Genomic DNA, 16,095 nt, shown 5'->3' with positions numbered 1-16,095 from the left:
AGGAGTGGAGTTGTTGGATTGTATAGTAGTCCTATTTTTAATTTTTTGAGGAATCTCCATATTGTTTTCCATAGTGACTACATCAATTTACATTCCCACCAGCAGTGCACAAGAGTTTCCTTTTCTCCACATCCTCACCAACACTTGTTATTTGCTGTCTTTTTGATAATAGCCATTCTGAGAGGCATGAGGTGATAGCTCATTGTGGTTTTGAGTTGCATTTCCTTGATGATTAGTGATGTTGAACATCTTTTCATATGCCTGTTGTCCACCTGTATGTCTTCTTTGGAAAACTCTCTATTCAGATCCTCTGCTCATTTTTCAACAGGGTTGTTTGGGGTTTTTTTGATGTTGAGTTGTATGAGTTTTTTGTATATTTTGGATATTAACCCCTCATCAAATACATCATTTGCAAATGTCTTCCCCCATTCAGTAGGCAGCCTCTTCATTTTGTTGATAATTTCCTTCACTGTGCAAAAGCTTTTTAGTTTGATGTAGTGCTGTTTGTTTATTTTTGTTTTCGTTTCCTTTGCCTGAGGAAACATATCCAAAATAATATTGCTATGGCCCATGTCAAAGAGCATACTGCCTATGTTTTCTTCTAGAAGTTTTATGGTTTCAGGTATTACACTTAGGTCTTTAATCTATTTTGAGTTTATTTTTGTATGTGGTATGAGAAAGTAGTCCTGTTTGATTCTTTTGCATGTAGCTGTCCAGTTTCCAAATACCATTCATTGAAAAGGCTGTGTTTTCCCCATTTTATATTCTTGCTGCCTATGTCATAGAATAATTGCCCATATAAGTGTGGGTTCATCTCTGGGCTTTCTATTCTGTTCCATTGAGCTATGTGTCTGGTTTTGTACTGGTACCATACTGTTTTGATTTCTGTAGCTTTGTAGTATAGTCTGAAGTCAGGGAGTATGATTCCTTCAGCTCTGTTCTTCTTTCTCAAGATTGTTTTGGCTATTCAGGGTCTTTTACATTTCCATACAAATTTTAAAATTATTCTACTTCTATGAAAAAAGCCCTTGGTATTTTATAAGGATTGCATTGAATCTGTAGATTGCCTTGGGTAGCATGGTCATTTTAACAACATCAGTTAATATTAATTCTTCCAATCCATAAGCACAGTATATCTCTCCATCTGTTTGTGTTGTCTTCAATTTCTTTCATCAGTGTCTTATAGTTTTCCAAGTACAGGTCTTTTACCCCCTCAGTTAGATTTATTCCTAGGTATTTTGTTATTCTTGATGCAATTGTCAATGTGATTGTTTTGTACATTCCTCTTTCTGATAGTTCATTGTTAGCATTGTTAGGTTTCTGTATATTAATTTTGTATCCTACAACTTTACCAAATTCATTGATGAGTTCTAGTAGTTTTTGGTGGCATCTTTAGGATTTCCTATGTGTAATATCATGTCATCTGCAAACAGTAACAGTTTTACTTCTTCTTTTGCAATTTGGATTCCTTTTATTTGTTTTTCTTGTCTAATTACTGTGGCTAGGAAGGACTCCAATACTGTGTTGAATAAAAGTGGTGAGAGTGGGCATCCTTGTCTTGTTGCTTATCTTAGGGGAAATGCTTTTAGCTTTTCACGAAACATAACAAAACAGATAGAGTCAAACAGATGGTTGCCAGAGGGGAGGGGAATGGAGAAAGGAGAGAAATAAATGAGGGAGATAAGAGGTACAAACTTCCAGTTCAATATAAATGAGTCACAGGTATGGAATGTACAGTGTGGGGAATATAGTCAATAATTATGTAACATATGTTATGTTACATTATGTAACATATTTGTATGATGACAGATGGTAACTAGACTTATCATGATTGATCATTTTGAAATGTACAGAGACATCAAATCATTATGTCATATAAGAGGAACTAGCATAGTGTTGTAGGTCAATTATACTTCAAAAACAAACAAACAAACTCATAGAAAAAGAACAGATTTTGTGGTTACCAGAGGTGGGAGTTGGGGGAGGGGGAACTGCATGAAGGCAGTCAAAAGGTACAAACTTCCATTTATAAGATAAATAAGCACTAGGGATGTAATGTACAACACGATAAATACAATTAACACTGCTGTGTGTTACATATGAAAGTTGTTAAGAGAGTAAATCCTAAGAGTTCTCATCACCAGGAAAAATTTTTTTCTATTTCTTTAATTTTGTGTCTCTATATAAACCGTGATGTATATAATTCAAATCATTATGCTGTACACCTTAAACTTATACAGAACTGTATGTCAATTATATCTCAATGAAACTGGAAGAAAATAAGAGGTAATAAAATTGAAAAAAATAATGAAAATTAAAAGGTTGTTTTGCGCTCCCTGAAGTTCAGAGTACAAGGCACCGGCTCCTAACGCACACTTGACTCATATTTGAGAACGTTGTAGTGACTGGCAGCAGGATAGCGAGTTTAGTCTGGGAGGTAATGCTATAGATCAAATGTGCATGTGCGTTCATCTCAGGAACCCACTGCAGAACTGTCTCCCTGAGGTCATGTTGAAAGGGATGCCACATGGGTGGCAATGTTAGAACCCCAACAGAGAGCTTCTCAATGAACTTATGCCATAGATTTTACATCCAAGTACCCAGGACTGTATGTACTATCCTTGAAATAACTTAAATTAGGAGCCAAGATAAAATATGGCAATTCTATAATATATACATTTGTATAATACTATAACTGGAGAAAGAATGACCGACTTGGAGAAGGAACCAGAACCTGAAGAAAACACAGAGAGCTGTACCATTCCATACCACTCTCCCTGGGAGAGAGCATGTCGGTTTTGCTCCCTAGCAAGAGTAGTGAGAATGTTTCTTACCCAAAAGGGCCCCCAATCCACACACAGAGTTTGGAAATCTAGGTCAACCAGCATCACGCTACCACCTCACTATCTCTGTTTTATCCTGCTTCCTTTCCTGCCTTCTTCATCTATACCCCAGGCACAACTGGGGGTACCCAAGGGCACTGCTTAACCACCAGCAATCAAGAAGCCCCTGCCCCCCACAGTCATGCAGCCTAGCCTGGGCCACTTCTCCCCCGGTCCTCTCCCTTATTCAGTGTTTGCAAACTGTGTTCTGTGAACCATTAATTCCAAGACATGCAATTCCTATTAACACATTAAATATGTTTAATGCCTTGCAGAAAAAGTAATTCCTTGAAATGTATTCAACCCAGGATTTTCCACTTTTTTTTTTTTTTTTTTTTTTTTTTTTTTTTGACCACAAACAGTGGTTAAAAATACAAAACAAAACAAAATTCAGCAGTTCAGCTTCTTGCCGCTCGCTGTTCCGGCCACGCTCCCCGCTCCGCGTCATCATGCCTCGCAAAACTGAAGAAATCAAGGACTTTCTGCTTACAGCCAGGCAAAAGGACGCCAAGTGACGCCAAGAAAAATAAGGATAATGTGAAGTTTAAAGTTCGATGCAGCGGATACCTTTACACCTTGGTCATCACAGACAAAAAGAAGGCAGAGAAGCTGAAGCAGCCGCTGCCCCCAGGTTTGCCAGTGAAGGAGCTGAAATGAACCAGGCACGCTGATCTGAACTGTATTAACATTTTAAAAATTAAAAAAATAAATTAAAAAATCATCAGTTCAAGCAACTAGTGTTCTGGGGAATCCTGTTTGGGAAGTGCTACCCTGATTTTCAGTTCAAATATTATTACTATGGAACTGGGTAGCTCTGGGAGCCCACTCCATTCTTTCCAGCAAGACTTCCTGACATAAATCTTGCTGCTTTGCCCCTTAATAGAAAACAGAGGAGGCTCACCCCACCCATTTTAGCCGGAGATAGCTAAAATGAAGGGAAAATAGAACTTTGATTGAAGGTTGCATCCAAGTCAGAGGACTTTTAGAAGCAAAGTTATAGCTTGGAGAGTTTCTCTGGACTTTGTTACTTTACACCTCAATGCTTTATCATTTTGAGGGCGATTTCTCCACTATGTCTTGGGTAGATACCACTCTTTGCCTTGCTGAAGTCCAAAGCTGGAGTGCCTTAAATGAACACTGTGACTGATCTAAACCTAGGCAGTAAGAGCAAGTTGTGTAAGAGGAGGGAAAAGGAATATCTATCTAACCCTATAAATTCAGGCACAGAGATCTCCCTGTTCCTTAAAGTTGCCTGGAAGTAGGGACTCCCTAACTCCCTTCCTATTAGCAAGGCCCCAAGGAGTCATCTCCAAGGCCAGTTAGCTGCACAGAAAGCCTTCAGAGCCACTAACACAGTGGTGCATCTGGTGTGGGCGTAGGTCCTTTTCTCTTTGCCAAATAATTTCCCACAGGGATGCCACCCAGTGACCTGAAGTCCTCTGCGGGAGTTGACATACCACTTGGGATTTCATCACACACACCTAAACCTTAACCCTCCTGGTACACAACTTCATTCCTCCTGACCAAAAGTGGCCAAGCCTTGTATCCTCTGACATAGTGAGAATTTTGTTGTTGTTATTTTATGTTTGTTTGTTTGTTTGGGGGGGTAGGTATAATTTCACTACATAATGATTGAAACTTTCTTCTTATACATGTGCAATATTTATTTCACCCAATTTTATGTTTCGCAAATACTAATCTCTTAAAACACTGACTTTATCTCCATGTTCCCACTTTTGAAACTGAGCAGGGAAACTCCCGAATGCTAAGCATTAGCAGATAAACGCTTACATCCAGAGGGAATCGAAGACATTTTTAAGACCAGCTGGAAACCATTTCATAAATGTGTGGGAAGTGTTTCCTTTTATAATCTATATTCCACTTTAGAGCTATGTGCAAGAAGTGTGTGGTTTAAAACACAGTAAGTGGACAAGAAAATACTGTGACCAGAGGAAAAAAATATGCTATATTAGAAAAAAACACCAGAGGCATAAATAATATATTGAGAAGGTCACTCAGTGTGAGCGTCCAAGTCACTCAGAGTTATTAAAATCATTCATTATTTATGGACCCATTTTTACAAACCATCGTTCTGCCTTTCTCCCACCTGTGTTCTGAATGAATGATGTTGTCCCTCTTGTGCTGCTCTGGTTAATTCAGAACTTCAGTAATTTTCCTAACGGAAAAAAAATCAAACTCATATAAAATGTTCACTGATTACCTGGCAGAGGACCTGAGACCATATTCAGGATGTGATATAACACATTTATTTGATTGCTATCATTTTTCAGCACACATTGGAACTCTCCAGAATTAGTTTTGCCTCCATTCCAAACCCTGTTGGCACAGCTCTTTCCTAGGTCCTCTGAGGGAGTAAAAGTATCCACTGTTGGAGTCTTATCCAAGGAAACAGATGATACAAGTGAATAGATCCAAATGGAAACAGTCTAACATGAATGTCACGTGAGAATTCACCTTGATGCAAAGGGAGCCTCTGAGAACAGTCCCAGGCAAATCATGCCTGAGGCCACAGAACAAAAAGGCTCAAAGACTCAAAATTGAATATGCTCATATTGCATGTTTTAGTAAATCAATTAAAATACACCATTAGAAGCAAAGGGAAAGAGATGGGGTAAGTGAATACACTTAGAGAAAGCTGCAAGTTAATGGAAGGACCACACTCATATCTCCTCTCTCTCTCTCTCTCTCTCCCTCTCTCTCTCTCTCTTTTCAGACTTCCCCATGGATGGTGTGATTATGAGGACCAGAGATTCAGATGCAGCAAGGGGGACCATAGACAGAAGGTACCCTGGGCTGGTGACACACACTTACTATCTCAGAGAAACACAGGCGCAAGTTCACCTGGCTACAGCTATAGCTTCCCAATAACTGCTGAGAAGCTCTGGGGTTTATGTTCATTTCTTGGGCAGAGGATATGTGGGACCAGAACGGGTATCACCAGTGGGTGGCCAGCTTGGGGATGACATAGCTGTCTGCCCAGAGGTGGCATGATCATGACCTGACATCTTCAACCCTTTCTATCTATAAGCAACATGCTTGTCTTTTCCCATAGATATTTTATTTATTCTATCTTTCTTTAACATGTTTTAAAGACTGCTAACTTACTATCTGTATGTAACACATCTTATGAATTCTGCTTGTCTCACAAGCTATTTCCTTACTCATCATCTGTATATAACATCCTAGGAGTTCCACCAATATCTCATAAGTTGCTGGCTTACTTTCTATGCATATTCAATATTTCTTGTGAGCTTTATCTTTCCCATTTGCTTTCTTGCCTTCTACAGCAGAATTGAACATATAGAATCAAATGTAGAGGCTATGAGCAGTACGGCAAATGGACTTTCTCTTGTGCCTTTCAACAGAACACACAGAGAACATCACAAGAGGCAGTGAAATACTAAGCATTGTCTTCAGCCTTCTCTTATATTTTACAAACTTTGATTCCTTCCAGGAGAGCATGAATAATTATTTTAAGTGTATTTTGAGTATTGGTCTTGGGGGCTTGACCTAAAACAGGGAAGACTGATTACCCTATAAAATCCCCAGAACCATGGACTGTTTCAACTCCATTTTGGGGTCATTTAGTTGAGCACATGCAAAAGACAACCCTTAAGCTAATTTCTCCTCAGAAAAGTCACTTAGAATGAATCAGCCATGTAGCTAGAAAAGAAGCCTGGGAACATCACCCCACTGAGACAAGGTATAGAATTAACAGTGTAGAAGCTGGTAACGCGAATGCTCAAGTGGTCAAAGGACTCGGCAGTCCTTTCACTGGGATGCCAGAAACAGAATCATTCCATGAGATGGAAACTCAGTCAAGCCATCTGCTGACACCTAGTCTCCTGTATATGGCCATCTGTGCAAGAAGGGCAGGATAAGATACAGAAAGAAAGAAAGGTAAGGAAGACCTCTGACCTGTTTCAAAAGGGTCCCCTCAAAGCTTAGCTTTCTCCAGTATGGCACAGAGAGTGAGTCCACGGCCAGTCTCTGAAGACACACGCACAGAGGGTCAAATCCCAACTCTTTAACCTTACTAGCTGCATGAGCTAAGCAAATTACTTAACCTCTCTGAGCCTCAGTTTCTCCATTTATAAATTGATCATTATAATTACACCCACTGTAAGGCTTATGGTGAGGATTAAATGAAATGATTTACATAAAGGGCGTGGCACGCTAGAGCCTAACACATGCCATTCGGATGGTTGCTGCAATCATCGTTATTACAATTGTTGTTGCTATTATTATTAGCAAGGCCAGCCTTAGAGTGAGAATTATATTATTTTAGGAGTAGTGCTCCCAAAATACTGGATAATGCCCTAATGTCTGCAATGAAATAAAGTCTTCTATTTTAGAATTGGTGTAGGACCTTAAAATGAGACTTTCTCCTTAGAATTGTGACATGTTGATTTAAATTCACACAAAGACCTAGATGTCTATGGCAAATTCCTTTTCTGTTGGAGGTTTTGAAAAGGATAGGATAAGAAATAGAAGATACCTGAGAAAGAAGAAAGTCAGAATGGGAAGACTGGAAACTTTCATCAAGTTGCACAGACTTTGAAATCAAACAGAATGGGGTTTGATTCCAGACTCAATCACACCAGCGTCGGTGTGACCCTTTGTAACCTCTCTGAACCCCTAAGTCCTCATTTATAAAATGGGGATAATTATGGTACCGACCTCCTGGGGCTCTTTAAGTGTTCAAAGAGATACAGCATATAAATCACATTGGCTGACACTTAAATTCTCATTAAGGATCATAAGGGTCGTTCCTGCACATTTACAGTGCTGCCTGGAACTGACTTGTTTTCTCACACTGGGTTCTCCCTCCTGGCTAGTGCTGGCTTTCCTACAGACCATGAACAGAAAGATCAGAGATTTTTAAGATTAGATTTCTGTGTGAAAGAAACAGCAAAGAGGAGCTGTATGTTGATGATGCAATTTAGCTAAGAAATCTAGACGCTATCACCCTGCTACCACTGCCAGGAGATAGCTAAAGTCTCTCTAGCCCTGGATGAAATTCCAGACTGGAAGTCTTCAGTTCATCCAGACCTGGGTGACCTTCCTAAGCCTTGGATTTCCCGGGACTGCAAAATTCACCTAAGGTCAGGCTGGTTAGCAGATAGAGCTAAGAGTTCTGCTCTGCTCTGTAGTCTGGAGTCTTCTCTGAGCCTCTGGGTCTTTCTCAAGAACCTGGGCTCTGCTCAAGCACTACAATTTCAACTGGTCCCCCAGATCCTTGGGGCCATCCCTGAGCCCCCAGGGCTGAGCCCAGGCGAGGGAGGGCAGGCAAGAGCTCTCAGTGCTCTTGCACAGCTAAGGTTTCTGGGTCTACCACTTTCTCGCCACTGATGTGTTCCTGCTCAGGTCCCTGGGAGACAAGGGATGGTGCCCCACAGATCTGGGGAATTGAGGCTTTCCTAGTAGCTCAAATTTAAAAAGAGAGGATGAGCTATACAGTCTGAGAATTCCAAGATTGGAGGTAAGGAGTGAGGAACAGGTAGGAGAAGCATCTAGTCAACAAAGTTCTCTTTACAACATAATGAAAATTATGAACAGTTTATATGGTGCTCACTGTGTGCCTGGCAGTGTTCCAAGGGCTTACTTCATTTAACCCTCACAATCACCCAACAAGCTGGTAATCTTGTCCCCATTTTACAGTTGAGAAAACAGGAGCAGAGAGGCTGAGTAACTTGCCAAAGATTGCACAGCCATTAAGTAGTAAAAGCAGGATCCAAAGCCAGACATGCTGGCACTGGAGTCTATGTGCTTAACCATTGTGCTTAAACCATAGTGACAGCAAATGTTTATTAAGCTCTATATTCCAGGCACTGCACTAAACTCCTGTTTTACATGGACCATCTTCATTTAATCTTCACAGTAACCCCATATGATATCACTTTAATTCCCATTTCACAGATATGTAGCTGAAGTTTAGAGACACTGATGATTTGTCCAAGGTCTCAGAGGTCTAGTTTGTCCAGATCTACAAAGAGGAAAGCTATGAAACCGAAAGAACCCCTTTGCCATCCCATACCACAAAGCCAAAGTCTTGAATTGTTGCTAATGAGTAGACGTTAGACAGTTTTTGCCACATCTACTTCAAGACTCTTCATTTTTATTGTGTATGGATATTAGGGCATATTTTTTTTAAAAAGGGTCTATATGAGGCTAGAGGCTTCACGTGTGCTTTGTTTTACTGGTCAGTAAAAATCTAGGCTGTTCATGCTGCATCAACCATGGTTTTTATTTGTGTTTCTTCTACCCAGTTGTAAAAGACATTAGCTAATGAGTTCTGTGCTTATGTCGGGGAGGGAAGGGACTCTATTATTCCTCAGAACAATGGCAGTCCTTTCTACGTCCTCTGATCATCTGAAACCCATCCCAGCTAATGAATCTTGCATATAGTAAATGATTCTAGTTTTCTTACTGCCTAAAAATAATAAAGCAACTTCTAAATTTCCATATTTTTGATGATTTTGTTCCCCTTTTTTCTTTTGGCAACTAGTATTTGACTGCAGTCCCTCCTCAGTGTCCTCTCGCTTCCTCAAGCATGGTGAGTTGGTGGTATTTTTGGTTTGGGGTTTGAGGCAGGGGACGTTTGGGGAGGAAGCAATGGAGCAATCTGTGATTTCTTCTTAAGTCATACGCACAATTGACATTGATTCTGAAAAGAGCGAAATTAAATGGGAAGGGATCCACCAGGCCTGACTCTGAGGTAAGCCCCACCGGAAAACCTGGCTGGCAGAAGACACAGCTGCCTGAGTGATGGCAAAGGGCTACTGCATCCTGAAAGTGAAGAGCGATGTTGTTGGGCGTGGGAAGGATTTTCCTGGGGTTGTCCCACAGGAGCCAGTGAAATATGTCAGGTCATCTCTCGGCAGCAACGGAGGTTGCTTCCCTTTTGAGCTCCAAATCAGGGCTGCACCCTGGCCTCGTTACTCAGACCCCAGCCCTGCCCTGACAACCAGCAGGACCTAGACTGGGCTAAAAGAGCCCGGGCAAGCCCAGCACCTCAGCCTGCAGGAGCTCTCATTTGTGCATTCGTTAGCCCTTGGACAGAACCAGAGATCGGGAGCCAGAAATGCCTGGAAAATCTATCTGCCCTCGAAGCACAAGGAAAACAGCAGGATCAAGAAATGGTCTCCGCATTTGCAAACTCTTGCTTCCACTTTCTTTCCTTCTCTCTGTTTTGTAGACCATCTTTCCTGTAATTCACTTCCTGAGTTAAGGCCTCCTTCTGTTTCTCTGTATAAATCAAGTGAAAGAGCATTTATCTAAGGCCAGGCCCTACGGGGAGTGCAGAAGTAGATCCGACAGACCCCTGCCCTCAAGGGGTATACGACTCATTGGAGAGATATGGAGAGCCCCAGGGTGGTACTTAGGGGCCAATCAGGACCACCACGAGTACATTTGATGTGAGAATCTGAAAAGGCACCCCTTTGGCATGGAGAAAGGAGCATGGGCTGGATGTCTCCCACACACAACTCCTTGAGAAGAACACAAAATACATGTGAAACATGAGGGACAACCCTGGGAACAGTAATAAAAACTTTCAGTCCAATGTAACCCATGGCAAATAGGCATAGCACAGAAACCACCCGACATAGCCAGAAAAGGGAGTAGTAAATATTGGTTAGTTTTATTTGGAAGCCTTTGTGTAGAAGGTGGGCTTCGGGCTGGTAGGGTAAGCTGGGAGAAGGTCACTATTCCCGACAGGGCAGGGCATTCCAGAAGGAGAAAAGTGGACACACAGAGACACGGAGGTGAGAGAGAACATCAGTGCTGTACTTCTTCAAGTCCTTTCTTTTTCCCTTTTGCTCTTAAGTGCCTTCATTTAAAAGATTTCCTCAGATTCCTCAGTTGCGTTAATCCATCTTTTTTCGGCAGATCCCCTTAGGAAGGGATGGGCAGACACTCTGCTTACATGAGGAAGCCTGTACTGGTTCTGTCAGAGCTGAACCACCTCAGTGGTAAATAAATCACCAGTCTCCATAGTTACTAACCTCGATCATGTCATAAGCTTCAGACACACAGTAAAAATAAAGATACTTTAGGCTGCATAAACATCAGATTTCGTGAGCCTCTGAGATGACGTGGCATTGGCCCTCAGCCCAGCAACTTGGTTCCCAGAGCCTGATTTTTCATGATTATTCTCTTATTCTTTCGTCTCCGTGTGTAACTGGTTTTAAGGGAAAGGGCTGAAGAGTAAGAGACATCAGCACCGATGTGCCCATGGTCGGTGGATAAACAGAAATAAGATTGACATAAACATATCAGTGAGTCATTTATCTGGACCAGCCTGCATCATATTTTTTCAAATGGAATTTTCTTTTCAGACCTCTCTCAGCTCTAGTTAGCAAACTGACAGATGAAAACATAGCAGGTTGCCAGAGTATTTCTTTGTTTATTTCCTTCTCAGTCCAATACAAATAAAATAACAGTATGGAAATGAAGAAGATTGTCCAATGTCTTTGTCTATTCAGGAATTCTTTCTACAATATCCCTGAAGGACTTTTATCAAATCTCCACTGGAAGAGTATCCATGACAGAGTTCACCATGACTTTGAGGGGCCACATCTTCCACTGTTGGAAAGGACTTCCTGGTTTTTTCTTAAAAACTTCTTTATGTTGCATTTACTGCCTTCTGGTTCAGCTGACCCATTGGTCCTAGGTTTGCCTTCCACAAGAGCACAGAATGTGGAAGTCTTAAGTTTTCTATTGCTTAAGGTAATTGAAAGAGCACTAAACACAAGTCAAGAAACCTGCCTTCTAGTCCCAGAATCTCCATTCAACTGCTATTCTGTTTTGAGCAAGTGAAGTTTACCTCGTTGACCCTCGTTTTCCTCATTTACAAAATGAGAGCAGTATCAGCCTCGTCTACTTCACAGGCCAATGTAAGAATCATGTTAAATAATAAAAATGAAAGAGCTCTAAAGATTGTGAGGTTCCATACATAATGTAAGGGGTTACTGTTATTCACATGCAAGCCCTCCAAATATTTGAAGACAGCTGGTATTTCCTTAGTCTTTGCTGCTGTAATAGTTTCTAGATTTCTTTCCTTGCCAGCTGTCCTCATCTAGGAGCTTCCCATTTGTCACTGTGTCCTTTAAGCTTGGTGCTCAGAATAATACCCCAAAGGTCATAAAACCAGCAAAGAAGAAGGGAGTGCTTCCCCCTTCCTCCCGAGTTGAGCACAGTACAACACTTCAGTGACTGCTGCCTAGATTGTATCAGTGCTTCTAACAGCCTCTTTGGACTGTTGCTAAACATTAAGTTAAGGACACCTAACACCTCTATGTCTCTTTCACATGAACTGCTGTCAAATCAGGTCTACCCTTTCCCGAATTCATTTAATGTTAGGGTTAACATCAATGAATAGCTTTATATTTATGCCCATAGAATTTATTTCTGTTGATTTTCATCTCATTGGTATCAGCTCATGGTCAAGGAATAGAATGCCGTTCCACTATTCTCCAGCTACTTCAACTGACCTTGGTGTCTTGAATGGGGGTTTCTGCAGCAGTGTATAACCCAAAGACTTCTGAGAAGTCCCAAAATGTTCAGTAAACAAAAACACTTGGAGAAAGATCTATGTACCACAGAAGGAAATCTCCCTAATCAAGGTCTCATAACTGGCATTCCTGTGGTGAGGAAAGATTGTTTTAATAAGATTTTATTATTAAGATGATTGATCTAGTAAAGTATTTTTAGCATTAAGAGACACTTCCGTTTCTAGAGAGCTGCAAATATAATTGCAGTTCCAAAGTTTGAAAACATTTTTCTATGTTCTGAGCATTTAACATGAATTTTTTTTAATTAAAATACTTTTCCAATAAACAACACCTACAGATTCACATTATCCATCATGTGAAACAGAAGTGATGAGACTTTTTCCAAAGGAGAAGCCAGTTACAAACTCTGAAAGCAAGAGAGTCTTGAAGAGACATCAAAAATGCTACTTTATCCTTGGCCTCTTTGAAGGGAATTAGAGGAGGCCAGGCAGATGAGACAAGGTGTCCCTTACCTCCAACAGGCAAGGATTAGGTAGGAGTTCTTCGGCTGCAAGTGACACAACCCATTGTCAAGTGGCTTAAAAGCAAAAAAGATAATTTATGTGGTTTATGTGGTAACTGAAACACCCAGTAGTTAGTTTCAGCAATTCCACTCCTGGGTATATCCCCAGACATGTGTGAAGATGTCAACGACAACATTGTTCATGGAAACAGGGAGATTGAGTCAACCTGGGAGCCCTAACTAAGTCAGGTCAGTGAATTTCAGACAGTAAGGCAATTAGAGCTTAAAAACACAGTATTGAGTTGAAAATAACAAAAAAGGAAGAAACTTAGTGAAGTCTATAATACAGTGCCATTTATTTATATTAAAAACACAAATACACAAAACCATGCCAATATATGTTCTTTGCTATGTGTGTACGTTTGAAAAATATAGAAACACATCTAAGTAAGCGCCTGTAATGGAAGGAGAATGGCAGAAGGGATAGGGGATGAAGGAGAACAATAATTTTTTAAATGAGAGGCATCTTTTACAGACCAATAGTGATGTATGCCAAGAACCGTGGGGTACGATTATTGTCAATTGACAATTCTAATTGTCAGCCTGTTCATGCACCTACCTTTGTGATAGGGAAGGCAAGGCCCTTTGATTAACAGCCCCACTAGTGGTGACCACCACCCATGACAGCAAAGCACCTCCAGCACAGTCCTGGCATTCAAAGAAGTCCTAAGCAGACCAAACTCAGAGAGAACTGTACTCTGACAAAAACATGTTTATTAATCAGGCTGGACTCTGTAGAGTGCAATCAGGAAATTACTTAATTTTTCTCCCATTCTTGTGCTTCAAACCTGCTCTGGCAGATCTTTTCCTGACCCCAGACAATAACTTGAGCAAACTATATAACTTCTCCAGTGGCTTTTTACTTTTGTAGCAGTCTTGTTTCAAGGCATTATACAGGTTCAATTTTCTCTAATATCCAAACTTCACTCTTTTCTCCTCTTCAAATCTTCCTCCCCTATAGTCTAGGTCAGGTCTTCATAGGTCTCAGTAACCTGCAATAGGGAAGGGGCGGCGGGGACAGTCCTTCTTCCAACCACACCCCAGTCTTGTTTGACGTTCCTTCCCATTTGAGGTGTGGAGGAGAAAGGAGAAGTAAAGAAGCAAAAAGGTTTTCGTTGTTTGGCTGATGCCATTTTATTTGGCCACTGATGTCCTCTGTGAGACAGATGCTCAAAAGCCAGCCAACTCTCTCCCTCACATAAACGCGGAACTTTCCTGTGTTCTTCAGGAAACTCCTCAGTCCCCACTGGGGATCTCCCACACTTCCCTGTTCCCTCAAGTGGACACTATATTCTCCTGCTGACCATTCACAAGTCTCCCTTAGCTCTTGCTCAGACAGTAACCCTACAAAGACTGTGTTCTTGGGCAGGGTCTTTTTAAGATGGTTACGCCTCCTGTAGTGTCCACGCTAGTCCTTGTAAGACCCAATCATTACCCTGCTTATTATGGAATTGTAGCTCACTCCCACTACAACCTCCTCTCTCCTCTTTGTTAGGGGGGCAGCTCCAGCCAAGCCTCATGACAAGGCAAGGAACAGATGCCATACTCTGTGCTCGCAAGCTCAGAGAAACAGAGGTCAAATTCTCCCAAGACCACACAAAAACATGTATGTTAATGTTCATAGCAGCATTATGCACAATAGCCCCAAAGTGGAAATAACCCATATGTCCATCAGCAGATGAATGGATAAACAAAATGTGGTATAGACATACAATGGAATGTTATTCAGCCGTAAAAGGAGTGAAGCTCTGATTCATACTACAACAGGGATGAATCTTGTAAACGTTATGCTGAGTAAAAGAAGCCAGACACAAAATGCCACACGTTATATGAATCCATTTAAATGAAATGTCCAGAATAGGCGAATTCATAACAGCAGAAAGCAGTTGAGTGATTGCCAGGGGCCAGGAGAAGAACAGACGGGTTGTGACTGCTAATGAGTACAGGTTTATTTGGGGCGGGTGATAAAAAATGTTCAAAAGTTAGATAGTTGTGATTGTTACACAACTCCGTGAATATACCAAAAACCATTGAATTGTACACTTTGAAAGGGTGAATTTGATGATATATGAATTATATCTCAATAAAGTTTTTATTAAAAACAATTCTCCTTTGGGCTTCCCTGGTGGCGCAGTGGTTGGGAGTCTGCCTGCCAATGCAGGGGAGCCCTGGTCTGGGAAGATCCCACATGCTGCGGAGCAACTAGGCCCGTGAGCCACAACTACTGAGCCTGCGCGTCTGGAGCCTGTGCTCCGCAACAAGAGAGGCCGCGATAGTGAGAGGCCCGCGCACCGCGATGAAGAGTGGCCCCCGCTTGCTGCAACTGGAGAAAGCCCTCGCACAGAAACGAAGACCCAACACAGCCATAAATAAAATATAAATTTAAAACAAAACAAAACAAAACAATTCTCCCAAGAGCTCTCTTGTTGGAATTGGGTGAGGGACCACAGGTCATAGAAGCAGTTTGGGACACCTCTTAGCAAGCCCTGGTGTTGATCTAGCTCCTCTTGATGGAATGTGGAGGTACTTGTCTCCAGCTGTGCTCTGCTTTGGTGTCTCAACGTGAGCCCACAGGAACGTCCCATTTAGTAATTTTACACAATTTCTATTCCAGGCTCTAAGAGTGATCAGGAGGCATATAGTGTCCTTGACAACGTCCACATGAGCTATTCATTTTTCAGATTTTTCAGCAGAAGTAGAAATTCTTACCCACGCAGCTGCAGAAAAAGCCACTCTCCAAAAACCAGGGACACTCCACTGCCTTGTGATCTCAGACCTAAAGAAGTGATATTGACTAAACATCGTCATGGAAGGTACTACATGAAGCCCTGGAAGCTTAACCTCACACAGAGAGGCTGTTTCCTATTTTTCTCACCTTGTAGCATGATGCAGCCATTTCCACCCTTGAGGATTACAATCATTGTTATTATAGTCTTAGGAGGAAGATGCCTTACTCACCCACAATTTTGTTGAGGGTCTCCTATTGCTGGGCACTCAGGTGACGAGGCTGAATAACATAGGCAGGCTCCCTGCCCACCCTGAACTCACCTCATTTTAGCATCAGCTAATAAGTATTCCAGCGATGATGCCATGCTTCTGTCAGTGATTACTGGTG

General features: G+C 41.5%; 1 pseudogene; it reads left to right on the top strand.

Moving 5' to 3' along the window:
* Window positions 1–3,331: 3,331 nt before the first annotated feature.
* On the top strand, window positions 3,332–3,539 carry LOC132368639 (large ribosomal subunit protein eL38-like; annotated as a pseudogene).
* Window positions 3,540–16,095: the final 12,556 nt, after the last annotated feature.

This window comes from Balaenoptera ricei, chromosome 7 (genome assembly GCF_028023285.1).
Source record: "Balaenoptera ricei isolate mBalRic1 chromosome 7, mBalRic1.hap2, whole genome shotgun sequence".
NCBI lineage: Eukaryota > Metazoa > Chordata > Mammalia > Artiodactyla > Balaenopteridae > Balaenoptera > Balaenoptera ricei.
The sequence above is the reverse complement of the archived record's forward strand: the minus strand, read 5'-3'. Positions and strand labels throughout refer to the sequence as shown.